The following is a 17,754-nucleotide window of genomic DNA, read 5'->3' on the forward strand; positions in this document are numbered from 1 at the left end:
AGAGTTCAAGACAAAAAGACCAGCAAGGAAACTGCCAGGGCTCACAGTGAGAGGAAGCTGGAGAGACAGGGTGCATTAGCTAGCTCGTCCTGGCCTTGGGAAGGCCAGCATTGTCTCCCCAGTCCTGGGTACAGGGGAGATGCCTGCAGGAGAAATGATTCCTTTCTTTGACTGCAGATGGTGTATTTTCTGGAATCCTGTGTTCTTATTCAGAAAAAAAGCATTATTCTTCATATAGACTAGAAACACCGCCAGAGGACAGCTGGAGCCTATCCCAAACTGGTGCTTGGTACCAGCACAGGTCTTTCTAATCCCACCTGCTTCTTAGTCTTTCTAGGTGGTTTGATGGGTTCTCCTGATATTGAGATGTCACTGCTTTAAATGATGTCCTAAATTTTATTGGAGTAGTTTTTGTTAGGATTTGAAGTCCTAAGAGGGTACTTGTATATTTCCTAGGCAGGGACCCAGGGGGAAAATTGGGAGGAACTAGGTTGGCTGTCTTTTTGAACACTAAGCTTAAATTGGAAATATGTACATGTGATCTGAATGAACTTTTTGCTAGTGACATGAGAGACTGAGCCTGCTCATCTCTGAAGAAGAGGGACATTTGCTTTCTCCAGCTACCGGCATTCTCAGGCAATGGAGAACCATGTGGAAGTGTCTGAGGATCAGTCCTCTTGATGGTTATTGGTTCTGCAGGGGATCCCACTATAGCAATTATGTTAATTCTGCTGGACAGTGGGCACCATAAGTTGGATTGCCTAGTGCTCCGAATCCCCATGCAGTTTCAGCCACAGAGAGAAACCAAGACAAGTAGGAGAGACCAACAATGAGTTCTTGGGGAACTAGACTCAGAAGCAGCAAACTTTGGATCCATCATTGGGGCCTGAGAACATTGTTCGCATCATAACTGATTTAGGATACAGAGTTAATAATTGGAAACTGTACCTCAAATTTGGAACAGTTCCTGGACAGGCTGGATCTCTGGCTGGCTTCCTGTGTGATTGCAATGAAGCCAGTGCTGGCAAGAGCTCAACTCTGAAATGCTACAATGGAGCTTTTTTTGACATTCCAAAACTGTAGATAAAACTGACTTGATAAGACATCTTTTCAAAATGCTGACCTTGAGAGAGCAAAAGTATTCCTAGTAGAAAGACTGAAGTTATAGCTCTTAACATGTCCTTGAAATGTACACACAGCCCCCTTCACTTGAGACTATAACCTTGGCTTAACTAGCATATAATGAAAGGGAAAGGGAGAAAAAAAAGAAGGAAAGAAGCTTTTAAACTCAAGCAGGAAAACTATAAGATCTCTGTGTCCATCTGGATGGATGTCTGTCTGTGCATTTGTTATAAATGATATGTCCCTACCTTCAGAGGGTGTTATCAAAGTGAATTTGTAAAAGAACTTTATTTAATTGACTTATATATAAATGTCACTTAAGTCCAAATTTTGAAGGATCACATGATCTAAAATTAATCCTTAATGAATAGTAATTATACTTTAGGCCAGATTTTTTTAAAAAAAAGGAAAAAACCTATTGTGTCTGTTGGAGCGAAAATGTCCAAGCATTGCATTAAATGCAGCCTCAGTATTTCCTTCATTAACTTTGAACCCATCTCTGTTCAAATGGTCAATTACTGCTCTGATTGGCCAAGGAAGAGGCAAAAGGCAAAGATGCTGGTTAAATCCAGTAGCGTCAGTTTTTTATCCAGATATTGTCAGTTTTATAATTTGTTTGTCAAAGTAACATGCCGGTGTGCCTTCCACATTTAATATCCTCTCCAAGTCACTTTGATCAACTCTGACTCATAGATCACTTCCTAATTTTATTGAGACTTTGTTTCTCTGTTGGTTGGGTTGACAAGCCAGGGGGGATTTCTGAGAGTGGGGAGCTCAGACCTGAATGTTCCATGGTCTTTACCAGAAAATAGACCTGATTCTGCCAAATGCTCATGTGCATCACCCATCAAGGTTCTCCCACTTGCTCAGTCAATGGGACAGCCCAGGCAGAGGTGGGAAAGAGAAAAAGAAAAGCAAACACAGGGATTCACCCAGAAACTCAGGTAGGAAACATGCTGATGTGAAAGGATGTTGAGGGGGTCTTAAAAGTTACCCTGGCAGAAAGGTGCAAGGCTTTGTGTTTGAGACTCCAAATGAGTTTTACAACAGTAACATTTTAACTGCCAATCAACAGCCTAGGGTAGTGGATCACAACTTTTGAGTTTCATGGATTTTAGGAATGTGGTTTGCATTGGGCAGTGACTTCTCCTCACCATCTGGCCCAGCTCTCCCTTGAGGAGGAACAGAGAGAGGGAGCAGGGCAGACTCCTTCTAGTTGGTACTGGCTGGTGTCTCCTTTGCAGCTGCTACCTGCTCCCTAAACCGCCCACCCAGCTGGGCCACCAACCAGGGTGCCGTCATCCACATTGGCAACAGCTTCTGCCAGCCTTTCCTCCATGTCCTTCAGGTGCTGACTCGGTGGTGGCTGCACGTAGTCCTCGCTCAGACCTGGTCTCACGATCCCCACTCTCTGCTCCACTCCTGCCCAGGCCAGGTTCCGCTGGCACAAGTGGGCGGTGGCATGCCTGGCTCACTGGCTGACAGATTCCTCATTTCTGAAATAGTCATTTGAACTCACCCGCAATCAAATATCAAATCTCTGCTCCTGAAATAGGTACTGTGGAACCTTAAGCATATAGTTCATCACTCTGCCCATCACGCCATCCTGTTCTCCCGATTTGGTGCTGCATGGGGAATGGGAAGAATGTAGAGATTGTCATTACTTTTTATGACACTAACAATACTAACAATAAAATTAAAATGTATAGGTATTTCTTTATTGAGATACACTGTTGGCTATAATATTTCTGAGCCAAGCTACCCGGCTCGTTCTAAAAATATCAACTCTTAAAAGCACTTAAACCTATACATGAATAAATAAATTTTATCATGGCAATATAAAAATGACTATATTAAGAAAAGAAGAAACAAGGGGATTAACTTGTTTTTACATGTAATGCAATCTTTCAGTGAGAATCTATGTGGAAAATATGACTTACGTTTATCATTAGTTAAATTGAGCAGCACCCCAGTAATGGCCCTCATGCAGTCTTCCACTGCTTTGCCCATGTGATTCGTGATGTTCTGGTGAGGCAGAGGCTGACTGTCAGGTAAGTATTTTCTGTTCTCAGCACGGTTACTCTGCTTAATGGATTCTTCGCAATGCTGTAATGCTCTAAGGGAAAACAAAGTAGAGACTATTATGCTAAACACATAGTTATACTAAGGATTTCTATCTACTTGGACCTTACTGTTTTAAATTTGTCATAAATGCTACCAAATTATTTTTTTTCTATTCCACAACTTATAATGTACTATCTATTCAATCACGTATCAAGCATGTCTGATAGTCACACTAGGTGTTGTTTTTGCTTCATTTGGGAAAACTTGATAATATAATTTTTAAGCAAAGTTAAAATTATAAATTCAATGAATAAGTATATAACTTTACTACCCACAGTTGTACACATTAAATGCCTTTTTATGTAAAACTAAACAAATTTAAATTGGTACCAGAAAAGTCTTAAATGGAAGAAAGTTGTTTTTTTTTTTAACCATTGGCTTATTTCAGAGAAAATTCATTATTTAAAGTAGTCGATCATCTGCTAGTTCAATAAAACACATACTGGCACTGTTATTTCTACCATACAGAGGCTCAAGGGTGAGACTGTTAAACCAAAGTGTACACATATTTCAAACATAGATCAATATATCAAATGAATTTCCCACAAAGACTGTAACAAGCAACAGCGCATGAACAGGGTGTGGGTGTGTCCAAATTTTTGCCTGATGGCAAAAAATGGTATCTTATTGCTTCACTTTGTATTTTTCTATTTTTAAAATGAGCCTGTTTTTATGTATTTATCAGTTTGTATTTCTTCTACTGTGAGTCTCCTGTCAAATATTCCTTATTTTCCAGCAAAGTTTCTTGTCTTTTTCATATTGTTCTCTATATTTTCTTATCTATTCTGAATAAAAATCCTTTGTTACATTTAGAGTTTCAGATTCATCAGTTTTAAACTTTACACTGCACCATTAGCAGCTTGGATACCCATCATGTGGCCACCATGACAGCATTATACACAAATAATGATTTAGGGCCACCACTAAAGGGAGTACAGAGTAGTCAGAGCCATATTTATAAACTAGTCTACTTTTTTCCTGTGTTTGGTTTTAATCATGTGATTAACCCTTTAACACAATATAAGGAAGTTATAATGGTATTTACCATCCTAATAAATTCAACAGATGATGGAGAAAATTCAAGGAACAGGTTTATCATCATGTTATTTAAAAGCAAATGCCTGGAAAGAATCTAAATGGTCAACAACATGGGAGATAAACTATTAATAAAGGTATATTTATTCAATTATGGAGCAAACTAAAATTATAGGCTCAAAAATGTCTGTTAGACCATTAAAAATTAACATATATATAAATGTTCAAAGTAAAAAACTTTTACTTTTAAAAGTAAAATATATTTTTAAAATAGCATACAGAGAGTTTGGTGAGGTAGAAGCATTGCTTCTCTACAATCTGAGCTCTTTTCTAGTTTTAGTAACTGAAAGTACTGAGGTACATGTCAATTTTGTATCCTGCCTTTTAATGGTAACTCACCTTCCCCTTCAAGCCCCACTCTACCTGAATCTATTCCCTACTTTACCTTAACTAAACAAGGCAATAACCCTGTCATATGTGGCTAACACAAGGAATTCTGCAACTTTTGAGGCAAATGCTGCAATCTTCAGTTTTGTGAGCAGTAGAAAAACCAATGCTTACATAGTTCAGATGTTGGAAATATATGAAAGTTGGGAATATATAAATTTTTTTTCAAATGACAAGACCAATTATCTTCTTCTGGCCTACCAATCTTTAGGACAAGCTTTAAAAAAGTCAGAAGAAAGTAGAACTAAAATCATCCAAAAGCAACATAGTATTCTTACCTTGGGCAGTTGCACTGAGCATAAGGGTAGCCACAGCCATGACCCCAGGATAAGAGACACTGCTCCAGAGAAGGGCAGGTGCCTAGAAACCTTCCTTCTGAATCTTGATCTCTTGCAGTGGTTAATCAGACATCCTAAGACACTCTAGAATAAGTGAATACTCATTGAAAATGGCTTTCAAAAATCCTTTGAATCTTTATTCCAGAAACCTATAAAGAGTAAGAATTCAGATTCCTACTAGCTTCAATGTACTTACATTAAAAACAAACAAACAAACAAAAAAGGGAAAAGGATTAGGCAAAATACAATAAAAATTGTTACTGAGAAAAAAAATCTAAATACTGATGGACCAGTTTGGGAATATCAGGCAAGAAACAGAATTATGTTCAGCAAAACCTCAGAAGAGTTTGCTGAATTATAAACCAAGAGGTTAAATGATTTGTCCAAAGTCACATGGCAACTATGACTAAAAACTTCCTGAAAGTAATTTTTATTTTATAATGGAAGGAAGGAATCCATCATTATATTTTCTAGGTCAAGGTGCTTGTTGTGTACAGTTTCACAGAGCCTTCACATTTTTTCTTTAATTTTATTCATGTCTTTTTCATTCAGCAGCTTAGCTGAAGAAGCATCTTGCTCCAGTTCTAAAAGTCAAATCATTAGATCCATGCTAGCTCTATCAAGATCCATGTTCAAATGACATCTACTCAGTAAGTTCATGAGGGCAGCTGCACAAAGGGACGTATTCTTCGACAGGCAAAAAAAAAAAAGTCAGCAATTAGTGGTAACTTCAGGAGATATGATCATTTTGACATTTGTTCATATTTTGGAAATCTTGAAAATGTTTTATGCAGTGAAAACCTCCCTCTTTAAATATTCTAGGAAAATGTGAATTAGATAAATACATAAATAGGGCACCATTGTTTAAAATTTTCCTTCCTTCAGAACTTCCCTATATAAATGTTCTAGCTCTGGGGCATTTAAGTGGAATTACATATTTGGGGGGTCATTCTGTGCTAAATGAGTTTACAAAATATTTTTTCAGCTATACATAATCCTATTTTAAAATATCCTTCACTCTGTGCTCTCTATGATACAGTAACATCAAATTTCAGTTTTAAGTCAATAACTAAGTACAAAAGTATAAATGTAAAATCTGTATCAGAAACAGCTATTTTTTATGTAAAATAAACACAGCTGAGTTTGTGTCAATATATAAAGCTAGGATGCTCAAATCAGCATATTGAGACTCATTTCTTTACAATAAATATATCAGGCCTGGCTGAAGCAAGTAATTTTTAGAAAACCATTAATATAATATACTCTCAAAATCATTCAGATAGGTAGAGTTAGGACACTCTGCTTATAATAAAACCTACATGTATTAAAGGTGATGTAGGTAAGCATTAATATAACAAAAAGGTCTGGGTTGGGATATTCGAACATGTGGGACATTCTGTACTTAACACTTATTTCAATGCACAGAAACAGAATTAACTATCTAAAGATTTAAGCTTTGAATACTCAAAATTCTGACTAGGTAACTAAATGTTTACAGAGCAAACTATTTTGGGAAACTAAAATGTCATAGGCCTTGGGAGATTTCCTTGAAGAAAAACATAATAAAGCCATCTGAAAATACCATGATTAGTAATGATTTTTTTCTAACTTCAAAAATGTTAAACCCAACTTTTATATGTATGCTTTACTTTTAAGAGAATGTGTCAAAGTCCTAATGAAAATTAGGAATTGATTCTTTTTCATCATGGGCTATGTCCTATATTCAGCATCCAGACAGAATGTTAAAAATTGTTAATATCTTTTTACTTTTTTCTATGCTATTAATATAAAAAATTAGTAAAACATTTTTTCAGTACTTTTTCATTACAGAAAATCAATACTTACAGAATTAAATCTCTGGTATGGGATATGAGCTATGATAACTAAACAGCATTTTAATAGTATAAACTGAAAAGTTAAGGGAAGAAAGGTCATGAGAAAATAACCTTATATAATTTATTAAGAAAAAAATCTGGCATTAAGCTCTAAATATTTAGCAAGTAAGACTAACTCAACCCACAATTAGGAAATACTTATAGATGAAAGAAAGTATATTTTAATAGCCAAATAAAGTAGGATTTTTAAATAATGCTTCTCAATCCCAGGAACTTCAATACCTGATGCTGCTGTGACTCATCCAAGGTTTTAAAGAACATGGCAGAAATAGAAGCAAGAATAAACAAATGGGAACTCATGAAACTTACAAGCTTCTGCACAGCAAAGGAAACCATAAGTAAAACAAAAAGACAACCTACGGAATGGGAGAAAATTTTGGCAAATGAAACTGACAAAGGCTTGATCTCCAGAATATACAATCAGCTCATCTGAGTTAATAAGAAAAAAAAAACAGCCCAAACCAAAAATGGGCAGAAGACCTAAACAAGCAATTCTCCAAGGAAAACATACGAATGGTCAATTGGCACATGAAAAAATGTTCAATATCACTAATTATCAGAGAAATGCAAATCAAAACTACAATGAGGTATCTATCACCTCACACCAGTCAGAATGGACATCATTCAAAAGTCCACAAATAACAAATGCTGGAGAGACTGTGGAGAAAAGGGAACCCTCCTACACTGCTGGTGGGAATGCAGTTTGGTGCAGCCACTGTGGAAAACAGTATGGAGATTCTTCAAAAGACTAGGAATAGACTTACCGTATGACCCAGGAATCCTGCTCCTGGGCATATATCCAGAAGGAATCCTACTTCAAAAAGACACCTGCACCCCAGTGTTCATAGCAGCACTATTTACAATAGCCAAGACACGGAAACAGCCTAAATGTCCATTGACAGATGACTGGATAAAGAAGATGTGGTATATTTATACAATGGAATGCTATTCAGCCATAAATACCAACAACATAACGCCATTTGCAGCAACATGGATGTTCCTAGGGAATGTCATTCTAAGTGAAGTAAGCCAGAAAGAGAAAGAAAAATACCATATGATATCACTCACATGTGGAATCTAAGAAAAAAAAAACCAAATCATAAATACAAAAGAGAAACAGACTCACAGACATAGAATACAAACTTGTGGTTGCCAAGGGGGTGGGGGGTGGGAAGGGACAGACTGGGATTTCAAAATATAGAATAGATAAACAAGATTATACTGTATAGCACAGGGAAATATATACAAGATCTTATGGAAGCTCACAGCGAAAAACAATGTGACAATGAATATACATAGGTTCATATATAAATGAAAAATTGTGCTCTACACTGGAATTTGACACAAATTTGTAAAATGACTATAACTCAATTTTGAAAAGTTAAAAAAAATAAAGAACATAGCTAGCATTCCATGTGCTCTTGGGTACATTAAAGAACTGGGCATGGCACATTTAGTAGCCAAGCTCGTAACACTAGAAGAAAAGAGACTAGGTTAGGGGAACTGAAAATACCTAGTGCATTCATTTTTTGTTTGCGTAGTACCAAAACAAGCAAAAGGACACGTGGTGGGTTGGGGGTGGGTGGTGTCAAAGCTTCATCCAAACAGATCACAATAAAAAAAAATTGAGCAAACCAAATTATTAAAAACTTATTGATGCATAGTATGTGATTAGGCACATTACATTAAAAAATATAAATAAAACATGATCACTTTCAGTGTATTCCTTACATTATTACTACCATTAAATTAAAAGCAAAAGTAATCTCAGCTACCTTTCATAATGCTTCTCATTGATAAAGGTTCTAAATCATATCTAATTGGACATATTCCAAATGTCTAGATAATTCAATCAAATCGATATTAAATCCATTATAGTATGTAAAAGATGATTCCAATCAAATCATACTACAATCAAATTTATCATTTGTACATGTAAAATTTGGGGTATGAAAGAGCTGAAAAGATTCTTTAGCATAACACTCTTTTAAGCATCTGGAAGCTGAATCCTATTCTATCTTTTTAAAAGACTACATCATCCAACTTCCCTCCATCCATGTATAATCAAGTCCCTTAAAAAAATCAATCACATTTTAACTCATCACTGGCTATAACCTACACCGATGATAACAAAATCATAAATGTTTTGCTCTGCCAGTTACAATTTTTTACTGAGAAATAGGATGCATACAATTATCAAATATAAAAATAAGATCTTACCTAAGGCAAAGTACGTTTAGAGGCTGGGAGCTCTTTAAGCCACTTAACAAGTACTCAGTTTCACCAAATTCCACCGCATCACTGAAGTGCTTCAAATCCTGAACAGCACAGAATATAACCACCAAGGAAACAGAAGTCCACTTCCTTTGTAACTCTGAAGTAGCGTATTTAAATCTGTGGGCTTCCTGGGCTCTATTTATCAGATGGCAACCAAAAGAAATGCTGTAAAACATTGGTAGTAGTAGGACAAGTTCGTGGTTCAAAATTGAGAACCAGGGTACTAACGTGTGTTCAAGACATTAAAAGGCTGGATAACACACAAAATTCTATCTAAGTGCAATAAAACTGTACATAGTTGCCTACTTCTTTGTCTCCTTTTCTGCATTTCAGTGCAGTAACTACATCTTGGTAGGGCTGAGTAGGTATTATCACAGTTTTTATCACTTTGGGTGGTGGTGCAGGAGCATTAAAAATTCCATCATCTTTTTCACTTGGTTCCTTTGAAGACAGCCTCACCTATTAATAAAGGTATTAAGTTAGCTGATCTAAATGAATATATAAAAATAGCAACATGTCATCTACTTGGCAAATTTAGCTTAATAATAATAACCCCCCCTCTCTCTGCTAAAGGAAGGAGGAGGCCTCTGAAAGGTCATTAGGGATACTTTAAAAATTCCATGCACTACAAGGAAAGCCTCATGTATGTTTCATTCACAAAAGAAGCACTCAGGAATTCCTTCTGGTCTTTTAAAGCTTACATTTCATACAACTTGTTATTTGTCCCCAGGACTACTAGGATGAATAAACAACCACAATTACACACATAAATAACACTTATAAGCAGCTCAGGATGGACAGGAAAAGTACAACAAATGAACAAAAGAATTTTTAACTAGAGGCATCGTAGTTTAGGGCAGGAAAACATAGCCGTCATATGCACAGTGATGGTTCTATACTAGCAACAGGAGTGTAATTTATCAACTTAAGAAGACAAGGGACGATACATTATATTTTAGAATGATTTCTACCCCTATTTTGTTGTTAAAAAGAACTCATTCTTTGACAGCTCCAGATGGCTGAGGTGTTACCATTAATGAGAAGCATTAATGTATGGTCCTATCAGTCATTCTGAAGAAAATAATTTGATAAGAATCTTTTTCAAATGTGTTTTGAATTGAAAGATATTACTGGAATTCAGGGGAAAGTTCTACTCTGAAAAGCAAATTAATCACTCAAAGCCACTTTAAGTTCAATGTAATTTATAATATAGCTCTTAATGTAAACATGAAATATACAATACTGCATTTCGATAAAGTGTGGGTCAGGAGTAAATAAAGTCATTTAATATTTTTAAGGCTTTCATTTATAACCTAGTAATACCAGCATTTCTGTTATTCTGTCCACAATCTTTACTTTTCCAACGAATTAAACTAAAGCCACTAATTTTTAGAGAGGAAGTCAAAAATAAAATGTTAGAAAAGCAAGAGACTCTCAAATTATGAATGAAGAGAGCAACTGATTTATTAATTTACAATTCATTACACAAACATGAAATTGTAAAGTACAGCTCACTTACTGTGACACTCTGAGGTTTTACTCCTGGTGGCCCAGGTAGTTCTTCTAAGTCTGGATGGTTCCAATGTCCAGCATTATAAAGAGCTTTTGTAGGAGACTGAACAAATGAGAAAAAGATCAACTGTTTCCACCTTACTTTGCTTCCTTATAAAATTACTTCATTTTAAAAGTTAAAAATTATAAAGAATAGTTGAAATACAGAAACACACATCCTAGACAGAGGACAGACAGTACCTGGCCCCGTAGCAGACATGGTGTCACTGGGCTTTTCTGCCACAAAATCAACATGAGCACTCGGGTAAAGGGATCCAGGTCCCAGCCTGTCTCCTAATGGCTTTATGTTCTGAGAATGTAGAAATGGTACAAACAAAACAGAGGGAAGGGGAAAGAGAGAACTGACATATGATGCAACTAAAGTTTTAACTTTTCAGAAGTCACAGCTACATCTATATTATATTTATCTTAGGATACTGTAGCTTTTTTTTTGAGGTAGAGTTGGCACACAACATTAGGTTAGCTTCAAATGTGCACCATAATTATTCCATACTTGTACATATTGTGAAATAATCACCACAACAAGTCAGTTGAAGAGTCCAAGTTGGTACTGTTTGCCACTTAACAGGCCAATAATCGAGAGAGGATCTGTTGGGACAAGGAATAGTGACTTTATCCAGAAAGCCAGCAGATGGAGATAATAGCAGACTGGTGTCCCAAAAAATCTTCTTACCCAAGTTTGAATTCAGGTTTCTTTTATACTGAAAGGGGAGGGGTTATGGTTGGTTGGGGCAAACCTCCTGGTGCCTGAATCCTTTGTTCATTGCTGTAGATCTGGTCACAATATTCCTATAAATCTCCACAAGACAAATGTTATTCTCTCTTTTGCAGTTTTTTCCCCTCTTTATATGAAAGGGAAGTTGTTCTTTTTTAAAGGTCAGAGCCTTGAGAATAGGCTCTCCTGTACATTTCAGGCTAGAGGCAACATTCTTTCAGTGATTACTTTGTAGCAAAAGCAATAGAACACAAAGGTTAAAATCAAAGAAACAGATCAATATTGGGTCAGGTTTGTTCTTTCCTATTTCAAATCTAGATGACACCTATCACCATACTTACATAAACAATGTTTTTCTCTGATGAGAATTCTGAAGGTCAATTCTCGAAAGCTTCAAATATGCAATCTATTATTATTAAGTATGGTCACCATGCTGCTTCTTACATCTCCATGCGTCATTTGTATTAAAACTGGAAGTTAGTGCTCCTCTTCACCTTCACCCAATTCACCACACTCACCTCCTGACTCTGGAATGACCAATCTGTTCTCTGTATCTATAAGCTTGGATCTTTTTTTAAAATTCCTCATATAAGTGAGATCCCCTAGTATTTGCTTTTCTCCAAGTTTTTTTTTTAGCATAATGCTCTCGAGGTCCTTCCTGTTGTCACATGGCAAGATTTCATCCTTTTATTTGGCTGAATAATATTCCATTGTACACCTATATCACCATTTCTGTATGCACTCATCTGTCATTGAACACTTGGATAGTTTCTATATCTTAGCTGTTGTAAATAATGCTGCAGTGACCATAGGGATGTATATATCTTTTCAAGTTAGTGTTTTCCTTACATGCATGACTAGGATATTGTATGATACACCAGCAAGTGACACATTGTAAATGACTGTCATTCAATTTAAAAAAAAGTTAATGTTTTCCTTTTCTTTATAAACCCCAGAAGTGGATGGCTACTTTGTATGGTAGTACTGTTTTTAATTTTTTGAGAAAACTTCATTCTGTATTCCATAGTGACTGCATCAATTTACATTCCCATCAATAGTGCACAAGGCTTTCCTAATCCCAACATCCTCTCCAATATTTATTTTTTATATATCTAATAGCCATTGTATTTGGTGTGAAGTTATGTCTCATTGCAGTTTTCATTAGCATTTCCCTGATGATTAGTGATGTTGAGCTTCTTTTCATGTACCTATTGGCCACAGGTATATCTTAATAATATTTTTATAACACAGGGAAATATATTCAAGATCTTGTAGTAGCTCATGGTGAAAAAGAATATGAAAATGAATATATATATTCATGTATGAATGAAAAATTCTGCTGTACACCAGAAATTGACACAACATTGTAAACTGATTATAATTCAATAAAAAAATTATTTAGCCACTCTACCCATTTTTCATCAAAGCACTTGTTTATTTTTTTGTTTCCTACTGACTTGTATGATTTCTCTTATATTTTGGATATTATCTGCATATCAGTTATGATTATCAAACATTTTCTCCCATTTGGATCGAGCTTTATTTATTTATTTTTTTTGATGCTTTCTTTGGCTGTGCTGAAGATTTTGTGTTTCATATAGTCCCATTTGTTTATTTTTGCTTTTGTTTCCTTTGCTCTGGAGGCAGATCCCAAAAAATTATTACCAATGCTGAAATCAAGAAGCTGACTGCCTTTGTTTTTCCCTAAGAGTTTTATACTTTCAGATCTTACATTAAAGGCTTTAATACATTTTCAGTAATTTTTGTGGATAGTGTAAGATGGTGGCCCTGTTTCCATTTTTTCGCTTGTGGCTGTCTAGCTTTTCTATCAGCATTTACTGAAGAGATTCTCCTTTCCCTATCGTATATTCTTAGCCATTATTTTGTAAATTGACTTAAGTAACTGATGATATATGCATAGGTTTATTCCTGAGCTCTGTATTCAGTTCCATTCACCTGTGGGTTTGTGTTTATGTGAATTCCATACTGTTTTGATCACTAGAGCTTTGTAATATAGTTTGACATGAGGGAATGTGATGCCTCCAGCTTTGTTCTTCTTTCTCAAGATTGCTTTGGCTATTGGGTGTCTTTTGTGGTTCCATACAATTTTTAGGATGGTTTGTTCTATTTTTGTGAAGAATGCCATTGGATTTTATTAAAGATGGCATTAAGTCTACAGATTGCTTTGGGTATATGGGCAGTTTGAAAATATTAACTCTTCTAATCCATGTGGATGGAATATCTTCCCATTTATCCCAATTATTTTCAATTTCTCTCATTGATGACTTAATGTATTATGGATATTGTTCACCTGAGCTTTAGTGTGCATCAGTTGAGATGAAACAAATGACTACTTGGATATTTTAATTCAATGATTCCCTGTGTCCTTGAGAACCAGCTTTCCCAGTAAGGAAGAAAGGAGATATAGATGTAACAAAAGAGATTCAGTAAAAATCTTAGAGTTCACCAATTGAATTGACTGTACCTCTATCAACTATTGAGTATTTTATCACATATCTAATATCTGGCTCAAGCCAAAAGCAAGGGGAATTCCAATGTTCAGTAAATATTCAATATCACTTCCCACTTTGAAAGAAACCAAGATTTCTAGAGAAATGATTGATTCTAATCATGAGCAGGAAATATACAAGATAAGCTGGAAACATCTTACCAAACCAGATATCAAGGGAGCATTCCAACAACTAGGGTCACATTGAAAGGACTTAAGAGTGAACCTGAAGAGGCCCCACCTGGTTAAAGATGAATCAGTTTGAACATCAACAGAAATAATAACTCAATGTATTAAACTCCATCAAATGTACTTTAATCCTTGATTTCATCATGTTTTAAAAATTATTTCATCATCTTTGGAGAATCATAGGAATCACTGTTATCTTGATGATGGATAAATAAGTGAAAATAAAAAACCATCTGACCTGCCTTTCCTCTATGAACTGTTTCAACGGGTGACCCAACAGTAGATGAAGGGAAATGTCTCTTTATAAAATTAAAGATGCTGACAAATGAAAAATAACTGGTGTAATCATTTTTCTGTTCCAAATGGATTAATGAATGGTAAGCATTGAGTATCATTCCTGCTCACATCTCAAACAAGGCAAACAACCAGACATTATGTGGCCGTTGATGAAGATGAAAGAGCACATCATTACCTCGGGTCTCATCAAATATCCTTATTCTGAGTCTGATCAAGCCTTGAAGATAGCTGAATATCTGCAGGAAATGGAGAGAAGAGAGGGATGTGCTGAACTGTGTCATGAGTACACAGTCTGCAAAGTCCATCCTGGGAAAAACTATAGAAGGAAGGGCTTAGGATTTCCATGGATATAGTTTTAGCCAAAGAAAGGAATGGAGGAGGCACGTACAGACTAAAAGTGATTTAAAGACATCAACACAATGAGCAAGCCTCATCTAAAGGGTCTAGAGAGGCACACTTGGGTGGTAAGAATAAAGAAACTCAAGGAGATTAATGACTGTAAAAATCAGGATAGTGAGTACTTTTGGAAATAGGGAGCTGGTTGAGATTGGAAAGGGGCAGAGGGAGGGTATTCAGGGTTGGCTAGAAAAGGACAATTCCTTGGCCTGGATGGAAGTTAAAAGAGTGTTCTTTTTTTGTGGCATACTTGATTTAACATATTATACTGGTTTCATGTGTACAACATAGTTTCAAATTTTTATAGATTATACTCCATTTAAAGTTATTTAAAATATGGGGCATATTTCCTGTAGTATACAGCGTATCTCTATAGTTTGCATATTTGTTCATTTATCTATCTGAAAATATTTATGCTGAGTGAAAGCAGCCAGTTACAGAAAGATGTCCTTCATATAAAACACCATGTTTTCTTTAGATGAACATTGTCAGGTTCCTACTGGACCATGTGTTGCAGAATAGAAATGATATGAATTCCTGGGCTGAAACCTAGGCATTGATCACATATTGTCTATCATCTTATCTGAGTGCCTTCAGGCATGAAATGCATCATTTGGGGGAACTTGATTTTCTTATTTACCAAAATGAGAAGGATATCTATCTCAGTTTATTTTAAAAAATGGGAATTTGATGAGATAACTACCATCAATGCCAGACAAAGAGTAGACAATAAATGCTTAGGAAAAATTTTTTTGATGCAATATATAGAAAAAACTAAAAGCAACACACAAAAATTACTAGAGCTGATAAAAGGATATGGCTAGGTTGAAGGATACAGGAGTAACATACAGACATTAGTAACATTTTTTTACACTAATAGTGAATTATTACAAAAAGAAAGTAAACAATGCCTTTTAAAATCACACCCAAAAACATAAAATACAAATAAATTTGACCAAGGAGGTGAAAGACTTACATGCAGAGAATTAAAAAAACATTGATTAAGGAAATTAAAGATGACTTAAGAAATGGGAAAAATATCTCATGTTCTTGGATTGTAAGAAGCACTATCGTGAAAATGCCCATAGCACCCAAAGCTATGTACAGATTTAATGCCATCTCTATCAAATTACCCGTGACATTTTTCACAGAACTAGAACAAGTCATCCCTAAAAATTACATGGAATCACAAAAGACCCAGAATCACCAAAGCAATACTGAAGAAAAAGAACAAAGCTCAACAAATAACTCTCCCTGATTTTAGACAATACTATGGAGCTACAGTAATCAAAAGAGCTGAGTATTGGGAGAAAACACAAATGGATCAATAGAACAAAATAGAGAGCCAGAAATAAACCCACAGAACTTTGGTCAATGAATCATTGACAAAAGAGGTAAGAACACACAATAGAGGAAAAAAAGACAGTCTCTTCAGCAAGTGGTGTTGGGAAAACTGAGTAGCAGAATGGAAATCAATGAAGTTAGAACACTTCCTCACACCATACACAAAAATAAATTTAAAATGGCTTAAAGACTTCAATAAAAGACAAGACACAGCTAACATCTTAGAAGAAAACATAGGCAAAATATTATCTGATGTACATCTCAGTAATGTTCTGCTAGGGCACTCAACCCAAGCAATAGAAATAAATGCAAAAATAAACAAATGGGACCTAATTAAACTTATAAGATTTTGCACAGCAAAGGAAACCATAAACAAAACTAAAAGACAACCTACAGAATGGGAGAAAATATTTGCAAGAGATGAGACTGACAAGGGCTTAATTTTCAGAATATATAAACAGCTCATACAACTTAATAATCAAAAATCAATAACCCGAACCCAAAATGGACAGAATTCCTAAACAAGCAGTTCTCCAGTGAAGACATACATATGGCCAATAAGCACATGAACGAATGACAATGTTGCTAATTTTCAGAAAAATACAAATCAAAACTACAGTGAGGTATCACCACAGCAGGCAGAATGACCATCATCCAAAAGTCCACAAATTATAATGCTGGAAAGGGTATGGAGAAAATGGAACCTTCAAACCCTGCTGGTGTAGATGTAGTTTGGTGCAGCCATTGTAGAAAACAGTATGGAGATTCCTCAAAAACTAAAAATAGACTTACCGTATGATCCAGTAATCCCACTCCTGTGTATATATATGGAGGAAATTATAATTTGCAAAGATATGCACCTCAACGTTCATAACAGCACTATATACAATAGCCAAGATATGGAAGCAATGTAAATGTCCATGGACAGAAGACTGGATAAAGAAGTTGTGGTATTTATACAATGGAATACTACTAAGCCATAAAAAATAATGAAATAATGTCATTTGCAGCAACATGGATAGACCTGGAAATTGTCATTCTAAGTGAAGTAAGCCACAAAGAAAGAGAAAAATACCATAGGATATCATTTATATGTGGAATATAAAAAAAAACAAATGAACTTATTTACAAAATAGAAACTGACTGACAGACATAGAAAACAACAAGGTTACCAGGGAGAGAATGAGATAAGGAGGGATAAATTAGGAGATTGAGATTTACAGATAGTAACTAATATATATAAAATGGATAAATAATAAGTACATACTGCATAGTACAGGGAACAATATTCAATATCTTGGAGTAACTTATGGTTGAAAAGAATATGAAAATGAATATATGTATGTCCATGCATGACTGAAGTACTCAGCTGTACACCAGAAATTGACACTTTGTAAAATGACTATATTTCGATTATACACACACACACACACAGACACAGACAGATACACATAGAAAAAATACACAAATGGGACCTAATTAAACTTAGAAGCC

At 35.4% G+C, this 17,754-nt stretch overlaps 1 long non-coding RNA gene across 1 annotated transcript; it reads right to left on the bottom strand.

Moving 5' to 3' along the window:
• Window positions 1-2,679: 2,679 nt before the first annotated feature.
• LOC140699165 (uncharacterized) lies at window positions 2,680-11,071 on the bottom strand. The gene is made up of 6 exons (XR_012077164.1): window positions 10,991-11,071; window positions 10,758-10,853; window positions 9,182-9,697; window positions 5,007-5,150; window positions 3,063-3,238; window positions 2,680-2,747 (listed from the first exon to the last, which is right to left on the bottom strand). It is a non-coding gene; the product is annotated as an uncharacterized lncRNA (long non-coding RNA).
• Window positions 11,072-17,754: the final 6,683 nt, after the last annotated feature.

This window comes from Vicugna pacos, chromosome 11, assembly GCF_048564905.1.
Source record: "Vicugna pacos chromosome 11, VicPac4, whole genome shotgun sequence".
NCBI classification, from domain to species: Eukaryota; Metazoa; Chordata; class Mammalia; order Artiodactyla; family Camelidae; genus Vicugna; species Vicugna pacos.